The 6,425-nt window shown below is 36.2% G+C and overlaps 1 non-coding gene across 1 annotated transcript; it reads right to left on the reverse strand.

The window, feature by feature from the left end:
* Positions 1 to 5,825: 5,825 nt before the first annotated feature.
* On the reverse strand, positions 5,826 to 5,898 carry TRNAT-UGU (transfer RNA threonine (anticodon UGU)). The gene has a single exon. It is a non-coding gene; the product is annotated as a tRNA-Thr (tRNA).
* Positions 5,899 to 6,425: the final 527 nt, after the last annotated feature.

Below are 6,425 nucleotides of genomic sequence, written 5' to 3' on the forward strand. Positions count from 1 at the left end.
TTATGATTAAATGGACATTATTTTCAAGTTTTGAAAGATTGTCAACAATCGTAAATTATATAATCATTCTATTATTTTTATTAATTCACCTTTCACATTAACTCAATGGGAAATAAACAATATTTGCAGTCAACTATACCGCTAGGGTTTCATATACGTGCTTACATATAACGGGCTGCCACGTCACACGTACCCCCGGAGTGCTAAAGAATATTATTATTTTAATAAATCGAATACTTATAACAAGTAATAGCTGCAAGCTAATTTTTTGCGGTAATTATCTTAATTGAATGGAGGTCATACCGACGGTCGTCAAAAGAAAACACAAATAGAGAATTACCCCTTAGGCCGTACTTTTTGTAGGTCAAATTGGCAAGAAAGGGCGACTAGAAAAAGAGATAAAAAACTATTAAACTATCAGTTTATTCTTTAGCTCAAAGTACATTAAAAATATCTTTGTTTGATTCCTTTACTCTCTTAATTGTAACCGAAAAGGGTACGGCTTTGGAGGCAATCCTCTTTTTTACTTGACTGACCCCTTCGTGATTCTTTGATAATACTTTATACTTGCAATTATATAATTTTTTCGAGTGCATATTGCAAAAAAATTAGGCAGGAAGAACGACAAATAAATTAAATCCGCAAAACGATCCCGAATTGCACATTTTCCATCCATAAATTGAGTCGCGACAAATGTTTTTCTCTGTCCACTCTATTCGAGGCGACTTAGTTCTTCCGGCACCTCTCCCTCTAAATTGCATGCAGATAGTTCAAAATCTCAATGAGAATAGGTGCGACGTTTCGGGAATGAATTCATTACCATTTCACCTCGCGATGACTCAACAAGAGGTGGCTCACTCTTTCTCAATTAGGCTCTCATTTCCTCTACCTCCTGCCTCTTTCATTACGTCGTATGAAAGTCATTTAGCTAACAAACATCGTTCAGGAGGTGTTTAGCGACCTGCAACCCCTATGCAGAGAGCAACGCGTGCACAGATTGCGACTGTTGCTGAAACGTCTTGAATGCGCATCGCGGCCCCACGACAATTGCAATTCCATAGAAGAAGAGAAATACGAAAATTCTAAAAGGGAACTATAAAACAAGATAGTAAGCAGTTTCCCTGAATACAGCAGTACGATGAACTGATAATCATTAATTTATAGGTGACGAAAAAGCTTACAAACGGCTGTCACAATATGAATGAGCGGAATAAGTTTTTTGCTAATATTACTACACGCTTTCCGCGAACAGCCAAGCTCGGAACGTTCGAATTTACGTTCAGTGAGGAAGAAACTTCGGTTAGTCATGTTCGAAAGAAATGAAAGTCACCACAGCGCTTTAAGTTCAAAACCTTGTCATAAACACGGCGGATTGTCATTACTCTTTTTTATAATTGCGCCAAAGCTGGTTGTAGTCAAGAACAAGGTGTGGCCAGCGGGGTAATCGTTTACAATTATTCGCGAGGATGAGTAGATTGAAACACTGAACAGAATATATCAAGGACTATCAATGATATTTATGTATCCGTCACATAGAGAAAATTATACGAAAGCTCACCTTTTAGCAACATAAATTTGTGCAACACACACAGCAAAAATTATCTAAAAAAATAATGTACTCATTATACAAATGCGAATTAAGCTATGCATTTACTTGAGTTTTTTTTACCAAAATACTATATCAGTATTACTGATCTTTTATCATTATTAATTACTTAATAATTATTTGTATTGTTCATGCTAATTATTTTTATTTCTGCAATTGAAATCAATTAAATCGATGCCATGGCTTTATAAAACCATTTGTAAAATTAAGCAGTAGGTATATTATATATTTGGTACAATTTTGCATTTATCGCCGAGAAAAATAAACGTTTTTACAACTAATAATTGATCATTCAAAACCTAGTTTTCTACAGGTGATGGTTGGGTGGTTAGATGGTAGTATTATCGAGTGAACAAAAGACTTTTGATCAATTTCATGGAAACAAGTCGATCATTCCCAATCCTGCATGAAAAGTTGTGGCATCGAAGTTCTTCAATGCTTCGTCAGAAACTGGCAGAAACATACATATTAATAATACAATTGCCCATTCAAAGCGCACAGTTTGCAGTGACAGACAAATAATTTGGGTCAATGATTAATTAATGCACTAAAAATCAAAGGTAATTAGTAAATTTTATCATCTGAAGTCACTGATCCTGAAATTGGTTTATAGGATACAAGTCTACATTTATATTTTATCGAAGTCGTCCTTACATGGGCTCAGGGATAATTATTGTGAATATGTATATAACTATTAACATTACATACTCGTGCAATGCATATTTTGGAATAGCGACGCAAATAATTTAATGAAAAAGCTACCGTCCGTATTGTGAGATATATTATAAATATATCACTAATAATATTTTAGCCATAAAAATATGGTTTAACAGACAGTCAGCCAAGGGACTGCAATTTTGCCGGAGTACGTTTAAGAATCAGAGTGATAGGTTTGGGAAGAAAATCAATGAAAAAATCGAAGGTAATGAAATTCTTAGGAAATAATAAGGCAAAGGTCAATATTAGAATATAGTTCTCCATTCGATTCTCCCCAAGTTTTCGAAGAAGGTGGGAAAAGTGGAGTAGGCAGCAAAATAAGAACTGCGTTAAGTAAGGAAACTTTTACTAAGAGGAGGGAGGTGATGGCAGGGACCATAAGTTAACATGCAAAGGAAAAAATTGTGAAAGCTTTCATACGTAGCGTAGTATTGTACGATTCGAAAACTTAGTCGCTGATAAGGGTAAACAGGAGGCACGTGAGATGTGAGTGTGGAGGAAAATGGAAGAAGTGAAACGGTTTGATAAAAAACGAACAAAATTTTAGTCGTGGTAGGGCAGTGGAAGGGATTGCAGGGAGAAATTTGGAGGCAGGAAAAGTGGATGTAGAGATTTTTGATTTGAAATGGAATGTTGGAGACTATGATAGAAGGAGAATATTGGATAGACGGATTAGAGGCAGGAAAATGATGGACGGATGGAGGTAGGGGGAATGGAGATGATGCAAAAATGTTGGAGACTCTGATAGAAAGAGAATATTTGATAGACGGAGTAGAAGTAGGAAAAGAATGGACGGATAGAGGTAGGGGGTATGGAGATGATGGAGAATGGTTTATTTCAATGCAGTTTTTAGAGTATTTTTTAGTATCGTGTTAGGTGATCTTGAAAATGTAGCAATGCTTATGTATTGGATCCAACAAAAACCTAAACCGTTTGGTAACCTATTTTTAATAATAATATAATCTGGTTTAAGCTTAAATTTTCATTTCAACGTCCAAATTTCCAAAATTTTTCACCACTCGATCCGTGAACGTGTTGAGGATCGAGGAAATGATAACAAGGACCAATTTCCGCGTTCGATTTCCCTTCTTCATTTCTCATGTCCATCATGTTGAAATTCTGACGACATGTACGACCGAGGAAGTTTAACGAGAACTGACTCGGTAACATGGGAATGAGTCACACTGCTGAGGAGTATTGCGTGCCATCGCGAGGTGCTCTCTCACCCCAACATTGGAGAGATCATTTCAAAGGTGTCAGTATCATACCCATAAACCATTTTTTTCCGCGCATTATTATTTATTTCATCACTGACAATTAACGCAGGTGACTCTTCAATTCCTTATTCAAGGAATGAAGAAAAAATGTTTGTAGCCTTTGTGCTGACGGGACGAGCTTTGAATATTACGGAATTCAGCAGAATAAATTTCTAAGAGATTAAAAATATGTGATGCATCTTTTACAGTTCTTATATACATTGTTTCGAGGTGCAATGGTTGGTATGGCAATAAGAATCTTCATTATTGGGGATTGACATTAAGATAAGATTTCGTCTTAACTCAATCGTCTCTGTTCTTTCGGCGGATATTACAAAACTTCAGCTATCTTAACTTCTGAAGTACAACAGCTGAAGGTAATCAGTGATAAAAAGTAGAACGGATCAGGAATGATTCTCGTTTTCTATCCCAATGGTTTTATGAAAAATGTAAAGTTAGTAGAGAAACATAAATGACAGACCAGCTCGAAACAGTTAAGATAGGTATTGATATTACCCGTTTATACAAACGCCTTTCTACCTCTGATTTCTCAGGGAGATCTTGTGCGCAAAAAATTCGCACAACACCGGTAAAGCTGATAGTGCCCAGATGTGTCACTCGTGACCGAACATCTGGCCCTCCGCTGAGTAGACCAGCCCCCTATCCAATGGACTAGTCACCGGGAAAAGTTTGTGGCCCTAATTCATAGATTTACTATGGGGTAAAATTTTGAAGATATAACCAAGAATCTATATAAAATAGTAAAAATGGCAATGGATATTCAAATATCAGACACCGGGGCAACCTTCTAATGGCGGATTTTTTTTCTGTTTGCCCGCCGATATTATGAAATAGCGAGCTGTAACTACGACACGCAGCGACGAAATCACAATGTTGGCAGGCGCGTCCTTGGCATTTTTCCGATTACTGCTAGACGGCTTTCTTCCCTGAAACATTAGTCAAGCACTGTAGCAGGAGTTGAATTTTTAAGGCAGATGAGGCAAGATAAGTTTTAGTTCGACTTTTGAGGTTAAAGTACCTCAATTCCAGGAAGTCGCTTATAATAATACTAACTGTTGTGCATCAGTAATTATTCGAATGCTGAAACAGCGTTTCATTTAACTCATCCTCACACTGCATTGTATACATTACTCATACTTATTAAAACTGCATGTAACATTAGTGAGTAATGATGCTTTTACCTGTGAAAGATGCCAAAGAAGCTTTATAATCCGAAAAAAATAACAACCTAAGGAAGACAAATTCTGTAGCCATTTATTCTGGGCCATTAATTTCAGTATACTAAACTTATCTGAACTTCTATATTCATTCTTACACTTTATTAGGTGATTATTATTTATTTCTTCAGCAAAAAGGTAAAGATGAACGATGGCAAAGTAAGTACTCTATTTCTCCCTCTAAATATCCTGCGCTCTCACCTACCGATTACCCACGTGAAATATTTACCAGTACAGTCATGCAAGGATTTTGAATTAGGCACTTATTTCTTCGATATATAATGTTTAATAAACAATGCTTTAATTTGCGTTGTCTACTTGTGTCCACAAAACTCCTCATCAAAATTCACGAAAAATAGAATCCTTCATTACGATATATATAAATTTCTTTCTATTATAAAATCAATGTTAGTTTCTACAACTTAGTTAAAAACGCACTGTGTCGTTTTTATGCTAAACTGTGCAAAATAGTAACCTAGTTGATTATATTATGGATTTAAAGATTCTATGAAGTGAAGGTTCACCTCTCACTTCTGATATGATGAAACGAAGTCTCCTCCCATTCCAAGGGACCCTCCCATTTGGATATCCAGTCTTTACCAAGTTTTATTAGCATTTACTACTATGCCACTTGCTAACTTATGGTTATTATTCGCCATAGTCCTCGTGTGCTAAAGCTTCTTTTCTAGAACGAGGGTTGAATACTTGAATAATAAAGCAAGAATATCAAGCAGTAAAAATATCCATTGCTTTCGAATAACTTTCTTTACTTAATTTTCATGATTTAAATGTATAAGCCGTGATCACACAAAAGATTTATACAAGTTTCGAAGTTAAATTACCAGTTTAAAAATTGAAGGCCTATCCTATGTTTGATAATAATGAAATATTATTGGAACATCAGACAAATACAATCAAATTATTCGCAGGACTAATTTAATTAGCGAATATAAGAAATAGAGGAAATTCTGAGAACATAAAAATCGGGCCATAATACTTCAAAAACGAAGCCTTCTGAGAGATTCGAACTCTCGACCCCTGGTTTACAAGACCAGTGCTCTAACCACTGAGCTAAGAAGGCATCTGTTGGCCAAAAGTTTGGGATTAGTATATGTGCCTTAAGTGCATGTAATCTTATGACTCCGCTAGGTATAGCTTCTGCAAGTTTATGTGTTCCTGGTAAGCTTGCCTCTTACTATGATAACATATCATTTTGGCATTCGCTCTTGCATTCCACCCCTGGGTTGCGACAACGTAACGTTTCAAAATGACGCTTGTAGAAATTTAGATATTTTAGTACCCTGCAAGCCGCCGCTAGGGTGTGTGGCAGGTGGTGAATACACGCCAGACTAATTTTGACCCGAATGTGACCATTCCGCGGTCGGACAATGTTATTCTCGTCCCTTATTATTCGTGGAAAAAATGACATCTGAAATATATCTGTGACCCAAATGACCTCTGCTTAAATATGTCTGTGTCACAAATGACCTTAGCTGCCATTTGTCTTCACTAATAAAATCAAAATGAAGGGAGATAAATATAAAATTATGTTTCCATTATGAGACAGAAAATCGGGAAGAGCACAAAAATATCACATTTGACTCTTCC

This window comes from Hetaerina americana, unplaced genomic scaffold (genome assembly GCF_022747635.1).
Source record: "Hetaerina americana unplaced genomic scaffold, ioHetAmer1.1.p SCAF_7, whole genome shotgun sequence".
In the NCBI taxonomy this organism is placed as follows: Eukaryota; Metazoa; Arthropoda; class Insecta; order Odonata; family Calopterygidae; genus Hetaerina; species Hetaerina americana.